Source organism: Coregonus lavaretus, assembly GCF_964263955.1.
Source record: "Coregonus lavaretus genome assembly, contig: HAP1_SCAFFOLD_397, whole genome shotgun sequence".
NCBI classification, from domain to species: domain Eukaryota; kingdom Metazoa; phylum Chordata; class Actinopteri; order Salmoniformes; family Salmonidae; genus Coregonus; species Coregonus lavaretus.
In genome coordinates, this window is record NW_028165528.1 from 77,501 (window position 1) to 97,228 (window position 19,728).

General features: G+C 43.9%; 1 pseudogene across 1 annotated transcript in view; it reads right to left on the reverse strand.

The window, feature by feature from the left end:
* Positions 1-16,564, reverse strand: part of LOC311115751 (NACHT, LRR and PYD domains-containing protein 12-like) — a 21,584-nt pseudogene extending 5,020 nt beyond the window's left edge. The window contains exons 1-8 of the transcript XR_014615382.1: positions 16,511-16,564; positions 14,058-15,813; positions 11,137-11,310; positions 9,959-10,132; positions 8,455-8,533; positions 6,333-6,502; positions 4,842-5,015; positions 2,954-3,127 (exon numbers count right to left, since the gene is read on the reverse strand). The product of XR_014615382.1 is annotated as an NACHT, LRR and PYD domains-containing protein 12-like (transcript). The remainder of the gene's footprint in view (positions 1-2,953; positions 3,128-4,841; positions 5,016-6,332; positions 6,503-8,454; positions 8,534-9,958; positions 10,133-11,136; positions 11,311-14,057; positions 15,814-16,510) is intronic.
* Between the last annotated feature and the right edge of the window lie 3,164 nt (positions 16,565-19,728).

The following is a 19,728-nucleotide window of genomic DNA, read 5'->3' on the forward strand; positions in this document are numbered from 1 at the left end:
ATCATCATTCATGATTCATTCATGATTATTCATAATCATGGTAGCATCCACATGAATGTAGAAGTGTTCAGAAACATCTTCTATTCTTACTGACAATACAAGTGAAGTGACTCCAAAATGACAGGACATTATTCACCATTCAGTTTCTATTGCGAAAAACATCATCCAAAACACAACCAAGACAAACTGCAAATGTATTCAACAAGTTTGTAGAATCACAAGCTTGATGTAATCACTGCAGGTAAGGAATATGGGACCAAATACTAAACTTATGACTACTTCAATACAATATAAGTGAATATGTCCAAATTATTAAGACATTTTCAAATGGGAGAACTAGATATATAAAGTGCTTTCATTTCTAAACAGTTACACAGATATGTATGAATACCCTCAAATAAAAGGTGACATTATATACTGTCACCTAATATGAAACATTCTATCTCAAATCCAAATTGCTGGAGCATAGCACCAAATTTAAAACTGTCTCCGACCACTACTTTGTATCCTTTTCTCTCTCGCTCTCCTCCAACACTACTCACTCTGCCCCTACACAGATGGTAATGCGCCGCCGCAACCTTCGCTCTCTCTCTCCCACTACTCTCTCCTCTTCCATCCTATCATCTCTTCCCTCTGCTCAGTCCTTCTCCCTCCAATCTCCTGCTTCTGCCTCCTCAACCCTCCTCTCCTCCCTTTCTGCATCCTTTGACTCTCTGTGTCCCCTATCCTCCCGGCCGGCTCGGTCCTCCCCTCCAGCTCCGTGGCTTGATGACTCATTGTGAGCTCACAGAACAGAGCTCCGGGCAGCGGAGCGGAAATGGAAGAAAACTAAACTCCCTGCCGACCTGGCATCTTTTCACTCCCTCCTCTCTACATTTTTTTCATTTGTTTCTGCTGCTAAGGCCACTTTCTACCACTCTAAATTCCAAGCATCTGCCTCTAACCCTAGGAAGCTCTTTGCCACATTCTCCTCCCTGCTGAATCCCCCCCCCCCACCCCCTCCTCTCTCTCTGTGGATGACTTCGTCAACCACTTTGAAAAGAAGGTTGACGACATCCAATCCTCGTTTGTTAAGTCTAATGACACTGCTGGTCCTGCTCACACTGCCCTACCCTATGCTTTGACTTCTTTCTCCCCTCTCTCTCCAGATAAAATCTTGCGACTTGTGACTGCAGGCCGCCCAACAACCTGCCCGCTTGACCCCATCCCCTCCTCTCTTCTCCAGACCATCTCGGGTGACCTTCTCCCCTACCTCACCTCGCTGATCAACTCATCATTGACCGCTGGCTATGTCCCTTCCGTCTTCAAGAGAGCGAGAGTTGCACCCCTTCTCAAAAAACCAACACTCGATCCCTCTGATGTCAACAACTACAGACCAGTATCCCTTCTTTCTTTTCTTTCCAAAACTATTGAGCGTGCCGTCTTTAGCCAACTCTCTTGCTATCTCTCTCAGAATGACCTTCTTGATCCAAACCAGTCAGGTTTCAGGACTGGTCATTCAACTGAGACTGCTCTTCTCTGTGTCACGGAGGCTCTCCGCACTGCTAAAGCTAACTCTCTCTCGTCTGCTCTTGTCCTTCTAGACCTGTCTGCTGCCTTTGATACTGTGAACCATCAGATCCTCCTCTCCACCCTCTCCGAGCTGGGCATCTCCGGCGCGGCTCACTCCTGGATCGCGTCCTACCTGACCGGTCGCTCCTAAGAAGTGGCGTGGCGAGAAGCTGTCTCCGCACCACGTGCTCTCACCACTGGTGTCCCCCAGGGCTCAGTTCTAGGCCCTCTCCTATTCTCCCTACACACCAAGTCACTTGGCTCTGTCATATCCTCACATGGCCTCTCCTATCATTGCTACGCTGACGATACACAACTAATCTTCTCCTTTCCCCCTTCTGATAACCAGGTGGCGAATCGCATCTCTGCATGTCTGGCAGACATATCAGTATGGATGACGGATCACCACCTCAAACTGAACCTTGGCAAGACGGAGCTGCTCTTCCTCCCGGGGAAGGACTGCCCGTTCCATGATCTCGCCATCACGGTTGACAACTCCGTTGTGTCCTCCTCCCAGAGTGCGAAGAGCCTTGGCGTGACCCTGGACAACACCCTGTCGTTCTCCGCTAACATCAAGGCGGTGACCCGATCCTGCAGGTTCATGCTCTACAACATTCGGAGAGTACAACCCTGCCTTACACAGGAAGCGGCACAGGTCCTAATCCAGGCACTTGTCATCTCCCGTCTGGATTACTGCAACTCGCTGTTGGCTGGGCTCCCTGCCTGTGCCATTAAACCCCTACAACTCATCCAGAATGCCGCAGCCCGTCTGGTGTTCAACCTTCCCAAGTTCTCTCACGTCACCCCGCTCCTCCGCACACTCCACTGGCTTCCAGTTGAAGCTCGCATCTGTTACAAGACCATGGTGCTTGCCTATGGAGCTGTGAGGGGATCGGCACCTCTGTACCTTCAGGCTCTGATCAGTCCCTACATCCAAACGAGGGCATTGCGTTCATCCACCTCTGGCCTGCTGGCTCCCCTTCCTCTGTGGAAGCATAGTTCCCGCTCAGCCCAGTCAAAACTGTTCGCTGCTCTGGCACCCCAATGGTGGAACAAGCTCCCTCACGACGCCAGGACAGCGTAGTCACTCACCACCTTCCGGAGACATTTGAAACCCCACCTCTTTAAGGAATACCTGGGATAGGATAAAGTAATCCTTCTACCCCCCCCCCCCCCCCCCTAAAAAAAAAGATATTGTAAAGTGGTTATCCCACTGGCTATAGGGTGAATGCACCTATTTGTAAGTCGCTCTGGATAAGAGCATCTGCTAAATGACGTAAATGTAAATGTAAATGTAAGCTTCACTGTCCAAACACATGTGGTGTGGACTATGTGTGCCTGGTAAACATATGTGGATCTGGTGAACAGTTATCACTTGTTGACCAACTACAGGAATACTGACCTCAGAGTCTCCAGTTTACAGTGGGAATTCCCCAGTCCAGCAGAGAGCAGCTTCACTCCTGAATCCTTCAGGTCATTGTTACTCAGATCCAGCTCTCTCAGGTGTGAGGGGTTTGACTTCAGAGCTGAGACCAGAGAAGCACAACCTTCCTCTGTGACTAGACAGCCAGACAGCCTGCAAAGAGACAAATCATATTAAAACCACACTGCTATTCTTTGGTGGTTAAAATAGTGGCAGTATATTTTTTTCTACATATTCAGATATATCAGTGTCCTGAAACCTGCCATATCTATTCATAAATGAATGTTTCATTATTAGAAATGACAAATTATCAAAGTATTGCTTGTAGATAGAAAAATGCATATTACAAATATTTGAGTAGACTGACCAGAGCAGTTTAAAAAGCAGTATCAGTCAAAAGACAGACAGTGAGGTATCAGATTTAGATTGTATTGAGTATACAGTCCACAGTATATATATTTTACAAGTGAAACTGACATTTTAAATGTGACTCTATACTCCACCATTTTGGATTTGAGATCAAATGTTTCATATGAGGTGACAGTATATAATGTCACCTTTTATTTGAGGGTATTTTAATACATATGTTTCACCGTTTAGAAATGAAAGCACTTTATGTATCTAGTCCCCCCATTTGACGAAGTCAAACGTATTCTGACCATTTGACTTATAGTGTATTAACGTAGTCAAAAGTTGAGTATTTGGTTGTGAACTCATTGGTTGTATTTGCTGTTTGTTTTGGGTTATGTTTTGCCCAATAGTAACTGAATGGTGGATGATGACTGGAGTAATTTTCTGTCTAAGTGAGTAGATAACAGGTTTCTGTAGCTGTGCCACTAGAGATCCTGGTTCGAATCCAGGCTCTGTCATAGCCGGCCGCGACCGGGAGACCCATGGGGTGGCGCACAATTGGCCCAGCGTCGTCCAGGGTAGGGGAGGGAATGGCCGGCAGGGATGTAGTTTGGTTGGTAGAGCATGGCGTTTGCAACGCTAGGGTTGTGGGTTCGATTCCCACGGGGGGCCAGTATGAAAAAATTTAATAAAAAATAATGTATGCACTCACTAACTGTAAGTCGCTCTGGATAAGAGCGTCTGCTAAATGACTAAAATGTAAATGTTTCTAAACACTACTAAATGAATCCTAATGATGCCATGATTAAGAAAAATCATGAATGAATCATGAATAATAATGAGTGAGAAAGTTACAGAGGCTACAACAAAACATACTAACCTCTCACCATTACCAATAACAGATCCTTGTTCCTCTGTAACTTTCTCATTCATCATCATTCACGATTCATTCATGATTATTCATAATCATAGTAGCACCCACATGAATGTAGAAGTGTTCAGAAACATCTTCTATTCTTACTGACAATACAAGTGAAGTGACTCCAAAATGACAGGACATTATTCACCATTCAGTTTCTATTGGGAAAAACATCATCTAAAACAAAACCAAGACAAACTGCAAATTTTTCAACAAGTTTGTAGAATCACAGGCTTGATGTAATCACTGCAGGCAAAGAATATTCAAAGACCAAACACTAAAACACTAAACATTGGACTAAATTAATTTGTCCAAATACTTATGACTTTTTCAAATGGGAGAACTACATACATTAAGTGCTTTCATTTCTAAACAGTAAAACATGTATGTATGAATACCCTCAAATAAAAAGTGACATTCTGTACTGTTGCCTAATATGAAACAATTTCAAATCCAAAATGATGGAGCATAGCGCCAAATTTAAAAACTGTAAACTTCACTGTCCAAACACATATGGTGTGGACTATGTGTGCCTGGTAAACACCTGTGGATCTGGTGAACAGTTATCACTTGTTGACCAACTACAGGAATACTGACCTCAGAGTCTCCAGTTTACAGTGTGGATCATCCAGTCCAGCAGAGAGCAGTCTGACTCCTGAGTCTCCTGGGTCATTGTAGCTCAGATCCAGCTCTCTCAGGTGTGAGGGGTTTGACTTCAGAGCTGAGACCAGAGAAGCACAGCCTTCCTCTGTGACTAGACAGCCTGACAGCCTGCAAAGAGTCAAATCATATTAAAACCACACTGCTATTATTTGGTGGTGAAAATAGTGGCAGTATATTTTTTCTACATATTAAGATACATCAGTGTCCTGAAACCTGCCATATATATAAATAAATGAATGTATCATTATTAGAAATTATAATAATATTGCTTGTAGAGAGAAACATATATATATATATATATATATACAAATATTTGAGTAAACTGACCAGAGCAGTTTAAAAAGCAGTATCAGTCAAAAGACAGACAGTGAGGTATCAGATTTTGATTGTATTGAGTATGCAGTCCACACCATATCTATTTTGACAGTGAAGCTAACATTTTAAATGTGGCTCTATGCTCATTTTGGATTTGAGATCAAATGTTTCATATGAGGTGACAGTATATAATGTCACCTTTTATTTGAGGGTATTTTTATACATATCTGTTTCACCGTAAAAAATAAATAAATGCCCTTTATGTATCTACTCCCCCTTTTTCAAGAAGTCAAGTATTCTGACCAATTAACTTAAAGTGTATTAAAGTAGTCAAAAGCTGAGTATCTGGTCCCAAATTCTTTGAATGCAATACCTACATCAAGCCTGTGACTGCCATGATTAAGAAAAATCATGAATGAATCATGAATAAAAATGAGTGAGAAAGTTACAGAGGCTACAACAAAACATACTAACCTCTCACCATTACCAATAACAGAGGGGGTATGATCCTTGTTCCTCTGTAACTTTCTCATTCATCATCATTCACGATTCATTCATGATTATTCATAATCATGGTAGCATCCACATGAATGTAGAAGTGTTCAGAAACATCTTCTATTCTTACTGACAATACAAGTGAAGTGACTCCAAAATGACAGGACATTATTCACCGTTCAGTTTCTATTGGGGAAAACATAATCCAAAACACAACCAAGACAAACTGCAAATGTATTCAACAAGTTTGTAGAATCACAAGCTTGATGTAATCACTACAGGCAAGGAATATGGTACCAAATACTAAACTTTGGACTAAATTAATTTGTCCAAATAATAAAATACTTTTTCAAATGGGAGAACTAGATACATTAAGTGCTTTCATTTCTAAACGGTAAAATATATATGAATATCCTCAAATAAAAGGGGACATTCTGTACTGTTGCCTAATATGAAACATTCTATCTCAAATCCAAATTGCTGGAGCATAGCACCAAATGTAAAACTGTAAACTTCACTGTCCAAACACATATGGTGTGGACTATGTGTGCCTGGTAAACACATGTGGATCTGGTGAACAGTTATCACTTGTTGACCAACTACAGGAATACTGACCTCAGAGTCTCCAGTTTACAGTGGGGATTCCCCAGTCCAGCAGAGAGCAGCTTCACTTCTGAATCCTTCAGGTCATTGTTACTCAGATCCAGCTCTCTCAGGTGTGAGGGGTTTGACTTCAGAGCTGAGACCAGAGAAGCACAGCCTTCCTCTGTGACTAGACAGCCTGACAGCCTGCAAAGAGTCAAATCATATTAAAACCACACTGCTGTTATTTGGTGGTGAAAATAGAGTGGTATTATATTTTATCTGCATATTAAGATATATCAGTGTCCTGAAACCTGACATATCTATTAATAAATGAATGTATCATTATTAGAAATGACAAATTATCAAAGTATTGCTTGTAGAGAGAAAAATATAAAAGTACAAATATTTGAGTAACTGACCAGAGCAGTTTAAAAAGCAGTATCAGTCAAAAGACAGACAGTGAGGTATCAGATTTAGATTGTATTGAGTATACAGTCCACACCATATCTAGTTTGACAGTGAAGCTAACATTTTAAATGTGGCTCTGTACTCCAGCATTTTGGATTTGAGATCAAATGTTTCATGAGGTGACAGTATATAATGTCACTTTTTATTTGAGGATATTTTAATACATATCTGTTTCAACATTTAGAAATGAAAGCACTTTATGTATCTAAACGTATGACTACTTTAATACAATATAAGTGAATATGTCCAAATTATTAAGACTTTTTCAAATGGGAGAACAAGATTTTATTTTTATTTTATTTCACCTTTATTTAACCAGGTAAACCAGTTGAGAACAAGTTCTCATTTACAACTGCGACCTGGCCAAGATAAAGCAAAGCAGTGCGATAAAAACAACAACACAGAGTTACATATGGGGTAAAACAAAACAAAAATCAAAAAATACAACAGAAATACAATTAATATACAGTGTGCAAATTTAGCAAGTAATGGAGGTAAGGCAATAAAATAGGCTATAGTGCAAAATAATTACAATTTAGTATTAACAATGGAATGATGTGCAAGAGATGATGTGCAAATAGAGATACTGGGGTACAGATGAGCAAAATAAATAACAATATAGGGATGAGGTAGTTGGGCGGGCTAATTTCAGATGGGCTGTGTACAGGTGCAGTGATCGGTAAGGTGCTCTGACAACTGATGCTTAAAGTTAGTGAGCGAGATAAGTGTCTCCAGCTTCAGAGATTTTTGCAATTTGTTCCAGTCATTGGCAGCAGAGAACTGGAAGGAATTGCGGCCAAAGGAGGTGTTGGCTTTGGGGATGACCAGTGAGATATACCCGCTGGAGCGCAGACTACGGGTGGGTGTTGCTATGGTGACCAATGAGCTAAGATAAGGCGGGGATTTGCCTAGCAGTGATTTATAGATGGCCTGGAGCCAGTGGGTTTGGCGACGAATATGTAGTGAGGACCAGCCAACAAGAGCGTACAGGTCACAGTGGTGGGTATTATATGGGGCTTTGGAGACAAAACGGATGGCACTGTGATAGACAACATCCAATTTGCTGAGAAGAGTGTTGGAGGCTATTTTGTAAATGACATCGCCGAAGTCAAGGATCGGTAGGATAGTCAGTTTTACGAGGGCATGTTTGGCAGAATGAGTGAAGGAGGCTTTGTTGCGAAATAGGAAACCGATTCTAGATTTAACTTTGGATTGGAGATTCTTAATGTGAGTCTGGAAGGAGAGTTTACAGTCTAGCCAGACACCTAGATATTTGTAGTTGTCCACGTACTCTAGGTCAGACCCGTCTAGAGTAGTGATTCTAGTCGGGTGGGCGGGTGCAAGCAGCGTTCGGTTGAAGAGCATGCATTTAGTTTTACTAGTGTTTAAGAGCAGTTGGAGGCTACTGAAGGAGTGTTGTATGGAATTGAAGCTCGTTTGGAGGTTTGTTAACCTACATAAAGTGCTTTCATTTCTAAACAGTAACACAGATATGTATGAAAATATCCTCAAATAAAAGGTGACATTATGTACTGTCACCTAATATGAATCATTTGATCTCAAATCAGACCAACTACAGGAATACTGACCTCAGAGTCTCCAGTTTACATTGGGGATTCCCCAGTCCAGCAGAGAGCAGCTCCACTCCTGAATCCTTCAGGTCATTGTTACTCAGATCCAGCTCTCTCAGGTGTGAGGGGTTTGACTTCAGAGCTGAGGCCAGAGAAGCATAGCCTTCCTCTGTGACTAGACAGCCTGACAGCCTGCAAAGAGTTAAATCATATTAAAACCACACTGCTATTCTTTGGTGGTGAAAATAGAGTGGCAATATATTTTTTCAACATATTCAGATATATCAGTGTCCTGAAACATGCCATATCTATTCATAAATTAATGAATGTTTCATTATTAGAAATGATCATATATTGATTGTAGAGAGAAACATGTATAGTACAAATATTTGAGTAGACTGACCAGAGCAGTTTAAAAAGCAGTATCAGTCAAAAGACAGACAGTGAGGTATCAGATTTAGATTGTATTGAGTATACAGTCCACACCATATCTATTTTGACAAAGATAACATTTTAAATGTGGCTCTATACTCCAGCATTTTGGATTTGAGATCAAACATATCTGTTTCACCGTTTCGAAATGAAAGCACTTTATGTATCTAGTCCTCCACTTTTGAAGAAGTCATAATTATTTTGATAAATTCACTCATAGTGTTTTAAAGTAGTCAAAAGTTTAGTATTTGGTCCGATATTCCTAGAACACAATGACTACATCAAGCTTGTGACTCAAACTCGTTGGTTGCATTTGCAGTTTGTTTTGGTTGTGTTTTGGGTTATGTTTTGCCCGATAGTAACTGAATGGTGGATGATGACTGGAGTAATTTTCTGTCTAAGTGAGTAGATAACATGTTTCTAAACACTACTGAATTAATCCTGATGATGACATGATTAATAAAAATCATGAATGAATCATGAAAAATAATGAGTGAGAAAGTTACCGAGGCTACAACAAAACATGCTAACCTCTCACCATTACCAATAACAGAGGGGGGATGATCCTTGTGCCTCTGTAACTTTCTCATTCATCATCATTCACGATTCTTTCATGATTATTCATAATCATAGTAGCATCCACATGAATGTAGAAGTGTTCAGAAACATCTTCTATTCTTACTGACAATACAAGTGAAGTGACTCCAAAATGACAGGACATTATTCACCATTCAGTTTCTATTTGGAAAAACATTATCTAAAACACAACTAAGACAAACTGCAAATGCATTCAACAAGTTTGTAGAATCACAAGCTTGATGTAATCACTGTGGGTAAGGAATATGGGACCAAATACTAAACTTATGACTACTTTAATACAATATAAGTGAATATGTCCAAATTATTACGACTTTTTCAAATGGGAGAACTAGATACGTAAAGTGCTTTCATTTCTAAACAGTAAAACAGATATGTATGAATACCCTCAAATAAAAGGTGACATTCTGTAATGTCACCTAATATGAAACATTATATCTAAAATCCTAAATGCTGGAGCATAGCAGCACATTTTAAACTGTAAGCTTCACTGTCCAAACACATATGGTGTGGACTATGTGTGCCTGGTAAACACATGTGGATCTGGTGAACAGTTATCACTTGTTGACCAACTACAGGAATACTGACCTCAGTGTCTCCAGTTTACAGTGGGGATTCCCCAGTCCAGCAGAGAGCAGCTTCACTCCTGAATCCTTCAGGTCATTGTTACTCAGATCCAGCTCTCTCAGGTGTGAGGGGTTTGACTTCAGAGCTGAGACCAGAGAAGCACAGCCTTCCTCTGTGACTAGACAGCGTGACAGCCTGCAATGAGTCAAATCATATTAAAACCACACTCTTTTTTGGTGGTGAAAATAGTGGTAGTATATTTTTTCAACATTTTCAGATACATCAGTGTCCTGAAACCTGCCATATCTATTCTTAAATTAATGTATCATTATTAGAAATGACAAATTATCAAAGTATTGCTTGTAGATAGAAAAATGCATATTACAAATATTTGAGTAGACTGACCAGAGCAGTTTAAAAAGCAGTATCAGTCAAAAGACAGACAGTGAGGTATCAGATTTAGATTGTATTGAGTATACAGTCCACACCATATCTATTTTGACAGTGAAGCTAACTTTTTTAATTTGGCTCTATACTCCAACATTTTGGATTTGAGATCAAATGTTTCATATGAGGTGACAGTATATCATATCACCTTTTATTTGAGGGTATTTTAATACAAATCTGTTTCACCATTTAGAATTGAAAGCACTTTATGTATCTAGTCCCCCCATTTGAAGAAGTCATAAGTACTCTGACCAATTCACTTATAGTGTATTAAAGTAGTCAAAAGTTTAGTATTTGGTTCCAAACTCGTTGGTTGCATTTGCAGTTTGTATTGGATGTGTTTTGGGTTATGTTGTGCCCGATATTAACTGAATGGTGGATGGTGACTGGAGTAATTTTCTTTCTAAGTGAGTAGATAACATGTTTAAAAACACTACTGAATGAATCCTGATGATGCCATGATTAAGAATAATCATGAATGAATCATGAATAATAATGAATGAGAAAGTTACAGAGGCTACAACAAAACATGCTAACCTCTCACCATTAACATCACATAAACGGTGACATTCTGTTCTGTCGCCTAATATGAAACATTCTATCTCAAATCCAAAATGCTGGAGCATAGCACCAAATGTAAAACTGTAAGCTTCACTGTCCAAACACATATGGTGTGGACTATGTGTGCCTGGTAAACACATGTGGATCTGGTGAACAGTTATCACTTGTTGACCAACTACAGGAATACTGACCTCAGAGTCTCCAGTTTACAGTGGGGATTCCCCAGTCCAGCAGAGAGCAGCTTCACTCCTGAATCCTTCAGGTCATTGTTACTCAGATCCAGCTCTCTCAGGTGTGAGGGGTTTGACTTCAGAGCTGAGACCAGAGAAGCACAGCCTTTCTCTGTGACCCCACAGCCTGACAGCCTGACAAGGAGATCATCATGATTTCACAAACTGTTAATTTAACACCAGTAGTGTAGAAGGACAATGACAGATGCATTTGGTTTATTCTCTTAAACAACATATAGATTCATCTTCCGTCTCCTAGAATTGTATGTGTCACGTAACTGGTGTGGATGCTGTGGTGGAGTCAAGCGCAGGACAAGGAGGCTAAGTCCAAAATGTATTTACTAAAATAAAGCACAAAGTCAAAACAAAAGGCCTCAATACAAAGGAGGCGAACGATTACGCAAACACGCGTAAAACAATAAACATACACGAGACACCAAACGGACAGGCGGACAATTACACACAACTGCAAACAAACCAAAAGGGAAACTTATAGGTGACATAATCAATACTCAATACAAAACAGGTGCACACACAAGACTAGACCAAACAACTATCGAAAACATCCAACGGTGGCAGCTAGTACTCCGGGGACGACGAACGCCGAAGCCTGCCCGAGCCAGGAGGAGGAGCAGCCTCGGCAGAATCCGTGACAGTACCCCCCCCCCAAAGGCACAGACTGCGACCGCGCCAACATAAACCTTAACAGGGGAGGGCCGGGTGGGCATTCCTCCTCGGAGGCGGATCCGGCTCCGGGCGTGACCACCACCCTCTAACAACCCCCCCGTAGTGCCCCTGGTCTGGTCTGGCCCCACTGGCTGGAGCTGGACTGGAAATCGGTGGAGCGGATTGCTTAGGCTCCGGTGTGGAGCAGCTGACCGGTACCTGACCAGGCACCGGTGAAACGGGCACGGGCTGTGCCGGACTGACAACGCGCACCACAGGCTTGGTGCGGGGAGCATGAATGGGCCGGACCGGGCTGACGACGCGCACCCCTGGCTTGGTGCGGGGAGCAGGAACGGGCCGGGCCGGGCTGACGAAGCGCACCACTGGCTTGGTGCGGGGAGCAGGAACGGGCCAGGCCGGGCTGACGACGCGCACCACTGACTTGGTGCGGGGAACAGGAACGGGCCGGGCCGGGCTGGCGACGCGCACCATAGGCTTGGTGCGGGGAGCAGGAACAGGCCGGACCGGGCTGGCGACGCGCACCATATGCTTGGTGCGAGGGGCAGGAACAGGCCGGGCCGGGCTGGCGACGCGCACCATTGGCTTGGTGCGGGGAGCAGGAACAGGCCGGGCCGGGCTGGCGACGCACACCATTGGCTTGGTGCGAGGGGCAGGAACAGGCCTGGCCGGGCTGGCGACGCGCACCATTGGCTTGGTGCGAGGGCAGGAACAGGCCGGACCGGGCTGGCGACGCGCACCATTGGCTTGGTGCGGGGAGCAGGAACAGGCCGGGCCGGGCTGGCGACGCACACCATTGGCTTGGTGCGAGGGGCAGGAACAGGCCGGGCCGGGCTGGCGACGCGCACCATTGGCTTGGTGCGGGGAGCAGGAACAGGCCGGGCCGGGCTGGCGACGCACACCATTGGCTTGGTGCGAGGGGCAGGAACAGGCCTGGCCGGGCTGGCGACGCGCACCATTGGCTTGGTGCGAGGGCAGGAACAGGCCGGACCGGGCTGGCGACGCGCACCATTAGCTTGGTACGGGGAGCAGGAACGGGCCGGACCGGGCTGGCGACACGCACCATTGGCTTGGTGAGAGGGGCAGGAACAGGCCGGACCGGGCTGTGGAGACGGACTGGAGGTCTGGAGCGAAGAGCTGACACAACCCGTCCTGGCTGAATGCCTCTCTTTACACACTCTGTGTGAGGCATCAGCACAGGACGTACAGGGCTGTGTACACGTACTGGCACTACAGCACGTGACACTGGCGCAGGATATCCGGGACCGAGGAGGGGTACTGGAGGCCACGAGCGTTGAGCCGGCACACTCCGTCCTGGCTGCATGCCCACCTTAGGACAACACGTGCGTGGTGCTCGCACAGGACGTACCGGACTGTGCCGGACCACTCGCGACACAGTACGCAGCTCCGCATACCTCGGAACCTGCCCAGTCTCACGCTGCCTAGTACGGGGAGTTGGCTCTGCTCTACCTCTAGGCTCCGCCAACCTCCCTTCCGGCCCCCCAAACCCGGTGGCCTCCTCTCCTAATCCCCAAACTCGCCCTGTAGCTGCCTCCAGCAGCCCCGTCGTCCATGCCGTGTGCCCCCCCCTAAAAATTTCTTGGGGTTGCCTCTTGCGTGTCCGACGTCGGCCAGGTTGGCGCCACTGCTCCTGCTGACTCCATAGATGGTGTGTAATTCTGTCACGTAACTGGTGTGGATGCTGTGGTGGAGTCAAGCGCAGGACAAGGAGGCTAAGTCCAAAATGACTTTACTTAGTAAGCACAAAGTCAAAACAAAAGGCCTCAATACAAAGGAGGCGAACGATTACGCAAACACGCGTAAAACACTAAACATACACGAGACACCAAACGGACAGGCGGACAATTACACACAACTGCAAACAAACCAAAAGGGAAACTTATAGGTGACATAATCAATACTCAATACGAAACAGGTGCACACACAAGACTAGACCAAACAACTATCGAAAACATCCAACGGTGGCAGCTAGTACTCCGGGGACGACGAACGCCGAAGCCTGCCCGAACCAGGAGGAGGAGCAGCCTCGGCAGAATCCGTGACAGTATGGTCATATTGTTATACTAATGTGAACATCAATGCATTGATACAATATGTTTTTCAATAATACATATATTTCTGTAAACTGAATATTTCTTCCTGATGATTAGTACTTAAATGTCATTTTATGTACTCACAGAGCAGCTCTGGAGGCGTTGACCACTGGCAGCAGCCTCAGAAGACCTTCCTCTGATCTGGAGTATTTCTTCAGGTCAAACACATCCAGCTCCTTTTCTGAAGTCAGCAACACAAAGACCAGAGCTGACCACTGTGCAGGTGACAGTTCTTCTTCTGAGAGACTTCCTGATCTCAGGTAGCTTTGGATCTCCTCCACTAGAGAATGGTCATTCAGTTCATTCAGACAGTGGAACAGATTGATGCACCTCTCTGGAGAGGGATTCTTCCTGATCTTCTTCTTGATGTACTTGACTGTTCCTTCATGGCTCTGTGAGCTGCTTCTTGTCTTTGTCAGTAGACCCCGTAAGTGCTTCTGATTGGACTCCAGTGAGAGGCCCAGAAGGAAGCGGAGGAACAGGTCCAGGTTTCCCGTCTCATTTTGTAAGGCTTTATCCACAGCACTCTTGTAGACAGTAACTTCAGTATTTTGCGGTTTGGCCATTAGATTCTCATTGTTGTTGATGAATGAGAGGAACACATATACAGCAGCCAGAAACTCCTGAATGCTCAGATGCACGAAGCAGTACACCTTGTCCTGGTACAGCCCACATTCCTCTTTAAAGAGCTGTGTGCACAATCCTGAGTACACAGAGGCTTCATTGACATCAATGCCAGCCTCTTTCAGGTCTTCTTCATAGAAAATCAGATTGCCATTCACAAGCTGTTGAAAAGCCAGTTTTCCCAGTGACAGAATGCTCTCTTTATTCCAGTGTGGAACTGTCTCTTCTTTCCCAAGATACTTTTCATTCTTCTGTTTGGTATGAAACACCACAAGGTGTGTGTACATCTCAGTCAGAGTCTTGGGCATCTCTTCTCTCTTATGTTTCAGCATGTGTTCAAGGACTGTTGCAGAAATCCAACAGAAGACTGGAATGTGGCACATGATGTGGAGGCTCCTTGATGTCTTTATGTGTGAGATGATTCTGCTGGCCATGTCCTCATCACTGAATCTCTTCCTGAAATACTCCTCCTTCTGTGGGTCATTGAACCCTCATACCTCTGTCACCTGGTCAACACACCCTGAAGGCATCTTATTGGCTGCTGCAGGTCGGGTAGTTATCCAGATGAGAGCAGAGGGAAGCATATTTCCCTTGATGAGATTTGTCAGCAGAACATCCACTGAGGTTGACTTTGTGACGTCACAACAGATCTGGTTCTTCTTGAAGTCTAGGGGCAGTCGGCACTCATCCAGACCATCAAAGATGAACAGAACTTTGTACTTGTCGTAGTTGGAGATTCTTGATTCTTTGGTTTCCATTGAGAAGTGATTGAGAAGTTCAATGAAAGTGTGTTTTTCCCCGTTCATCAAATTCAGCTCCCGAAAAGGGAATGAAAATATAAATTGGACATCCTGATTTGCTTTTCCTTCAGCCCAGTCCAGAATGAACTTCTGCACAGAGACTGTTTTTCCAATGCCAGCGACTCCTTTTGTCAGCACAGTTCTGATAAGTTTGTCTTGTCCAGTTAAGGGTTTGAAGATGTCGTTACATTTGATTGCAGTCTCTGGTCTTGCTTGTTTCCTGGTTATTGTCTCAATCTGTCTCAGCTCATGTTCATTATTGACCTCTCCTGTTCCACCCTCTGTGATGTAGAGCTCTGTGTAGATCTTATTGAGAAGTGTTGGGTTTCCTTGTTTAGCGATCCCCTCAAATACACATTGAAACTTCTTCTTTAGATTAGATTTGAGTTCACGTTGGCAAATCACAGCAAGGTCTTCTGAATGAAGAAATAACACAGAGGATATTAATATTAAGTCTGTTTTAATGCCAACAGTATTGTAGGACTGTTATAAAATGTTTAATTATAATAATTTCTTCGCTTAACTGACTGTATAAATGTGTACATTTAAGATCCCCTGTAGCTCAGTTGGTAGAGAATGGCGCTTGCAACGCCAGGGTTGTGGGTTCGATTCCCACGGGGGGCCAGTATGAAAAAAAAATATGTAAGTCTAACTGTAAGTCGCTCTGGATAAGAGCGTCTGCTAAATGACAAAAATGTAAATGTTTTCATAATGCATTACAGACTGGTGTGACTGATTTATATAATTATTGGTATTATTGATGGTATTATTAATGTTCTCTCTCTCTCTCTCTCTCTCTCTCTCTCTCTCTCTCTCTCTCTCTCTCTCTCTCTCTCTCTCTCTCTCTCTCTCTCTCTCTCTCTCTCTCTCTCTCTCTCTCTCTCTCTCTCTCTCTCTCTCTCTCTCTCTCTCTCTCTCTCTCCTCTGTCTCTCTCTCTCTCTCTAAATTAATCACCACAACACATCCCTGCTGCTACTTGATGAGGTCACTAGGTGTTGTATTAAGGCTGCTACAATATCACTGAGTTACACAGCTACTTTAGCTGTACTTTAGCTAGAGCTTTTAAATGTTTGTTATAAAACAGCATTTAACACGAGGCAGACAGCTCTTACTTTTCTCCAGTGTGTCAGCAAGCTCCTTCTGGTTCATTTTCCTCAGGACGTGCAGTGTGATCTTCAGTGCCCCCTCTCTTGCACTGCTCTCCTGCTTCTCATCTTCAGCATCCACCACTTCTTTATCCTGCTTCTGACTCTCAAAGCCTTCTGGGAGTTCTGGACTAAGAATCCTCTTGAACATCTTCAGCTCGTTCTTAACAAATGTCATAATATTCTCTTCAAGCAACTGAAATATATCAAGTAAATAAGTTAAGCAAGAGACTAAATGCTTTCTCATTAACACATGAATGAATGATTGAGAGATCAACTTTACTTGAGGTAAACAAAAACAAATGTACATAACAGGACCACATACACTGAATATGGAGGCCAGGTCTGTTTGATGACTCTGGGAAGACTGACCACTGAGAATCTCTGACTCTGATCTCTCCTGTTGGTTTCTGTGGACAAAACATGAGATTACATCTCCTCATCCAGGGAGTGCACTCACTCACTCACTCACTCACACACACACACACACACACACACACACACACACACACACACACACACACACACACACACACACACAGGGAATGTTGTGTTTGTTTAATATTGTTTCAGGACTATGAAAATGGAAAAAATGATTGGCCTATGGATTATGAAAACAACAAATATAAATGGGAAAATGGGAGAGGAGAAATGACTAGAGACAGTGTTCTTTAACTCACTGACCATGACCCATGAGTTCTTCTTACCTTTGTTCACTAGAAATGTCTCCCTCTCTAAACCATATAGGTTGAACCATAGACCAGTCACTCTTCATGGACACACAGCTGGGGACAGGGGAGGCTGGTCTCTCCTGCTTGATTGGGCTTCAACACAACAGACAAACATTGCGTCTCTCATCTACTCTGAGCTCAGATGGGGAAACATAAGAAGAGTTTCATTCCAAAACGCTATATATCCATTTTCAGAAATGTTAGTAAATTAGCTTCTATTGTTTAAAGAAATGATCAAATAAATGTTCGTTTTTTCTCACTATCTAAACATGGCAGGGGGTTGTTCAATAACAGACATGTGTTTCTTTAAAATCGATCAATTAATGGCTTCATTTTAGAGAGACAAATGTTTTTTTTTGCAAAATCCAATAAATTCAGAACAAAGTTGAATACAAATACAAAGTTGCCAATGTCTTTGCAATTGATTCAAACAAGGGACGTATAAAATGAAAACCGAGATGACTGCATTACAATATAACCAGCAGGCTATAGGCCTATTTCAATCATATTGAAATATATTTAATGTTCAATATATTGAGTTTTATTTTGCTACTTGTAGGCTACTGTCTGTAATTTGTCTCAATATATTTCATGATGTGTAGCCTAACATGTGCCCAATGATGTGCCGAATCTGTGATTTTGTGCATTTTTATTGTGTAAGCATTAGAATAAACTACCTCAATATTTGCAGCCGTAGGTAGTAATATCTTTCTAGAAGCTGATCCGTGGTCAGTATTGTGAAATAATTATAATGTTAAGGAATGATTTTAATGGAGAAAACTGATCTGAGAGCAGCGCTCCCCTTCTTTCGATCCTATCAGTATCGACACATGCTCCACCGGACGTGATACCTTGTCGTGCTGCTGATCCAGTTTCTGCTGGTCTGCCTGCGGATCTGGAACTCTGACCTGTTCACCGGACGTGCGACCTTGTCCCGAACCTGCTGTTTCGACCCTCTCTCTCTCTCTCTCTCTCTCCCCCTCTCCTTCTCTCTCTCTACAACACCTACTGTCTTGACCTCTGAATGCTCGGCTATGAACAGCCAACTGACATTTACTCCTGAGGTGCTAACGTGTTGCACACTCTAACCACAGTGATTATTGGCCATCGATGGCGTTGGGTAAGCTTGGCTTTATACATAGCTTGGGCTTTGTCGAGTAAGGCTTAAACTATGTATTTAGATTGTAGTTAGGTATTGTAGGTAGGTATCGTGGGTTGTTGTATGTAATTATTGTAGGTTAGTATTGTATTCGGCTGTGCCGGGTGTAGCACGAAGCTAGCTAGCTAACCCACCACCTGGACCACTGAAAACACTGCTACTCCTGCTGCTCTCTCCTCGTCTGACCATGTGTTCTCGCATACCCCGAGAGCATCTGGTCAGCGGGGTGGTGGCACAGGAATCCTCATCTCTCCCAAGTGGACATTCTACATTTTTCCCCTGACCCATCTGTCTATCTCCTCATTTGAATTCCATGCTGTCACAGTCACCAGCCCATTTAAGCTTAATATCCTTGTCATCTATCGCCCTCCAGGTTCCCTTGGAGAGTTCATCAATGAGCTTGACGCCTTGATAAGTTCCTTTCCTGAGGATGGCTCACCCCTCAAAGTTCTGGGGGATTTCAACCTCCCTACGTCTACATTTGACTCATTTCTCTCTGCCTCCTTCTTTCCACTCCTCTCCTCTTTTGACCTCACCCTCTCACCGTCCCCCCCTACTCACAAGGCAGGCAACACGCTTGACCTCATCTTTACTAGATGCTGTTCTTCTACTAATCTCACTGCAACTCCCCTCCAAGTCTCCGACCACTACTTTGTATCCTTTTCTCTCTCCCTCTCCTCCAACACTACTCACTTTGCCCCTACACAGATGGTAATGCGCCGTCGCAACCTTCGCTCTCTCTCTCCCGCTACTCTCTCCTCTTCCATCCTATCATCTCTTCCCTCTGCTCAATCCTTCTCCCTCCAATCTCCTGATTCTAACTCCTCAACCCTCCTCTCCCCCCTTTCTGCATCCATTGACTCTCTATGTCCCCTATCCTCCCGGCTGGCTCGGTCCTCCCCTCCAGCTCCGTGGCTTGATGACTCATTGCGAGCTCGCAGAACAGAGCTCCGGGCAGCTGAGTGGAAATGGAAGAAAACTAGACTCCCTGCGGACCTGGCATCTTTTCACTCCCTCCTCTCTACATTTTCTTCATCTGTTTCTGCTGCTAAGGCCACTTTCTATCACTCTAAATTCCAAGCATCTGCCTCTAACCCTAGGAAGCTCTTTGCCACATTCTCCTCCCTGCTGAATCCCCCCCCCCCCCCCTCCTCCCTCTCTGTGGATGACTTCATCAACCATTTTGAAAAGAAGGTTGACGACATCCGATCCTCGTTTGTTAAGTCAAATGACACTGCTGGTCCTGCTCACACTGCCCTGCCCTATGCTTTGACTTCTTTCTCCCCTCTCTCCCC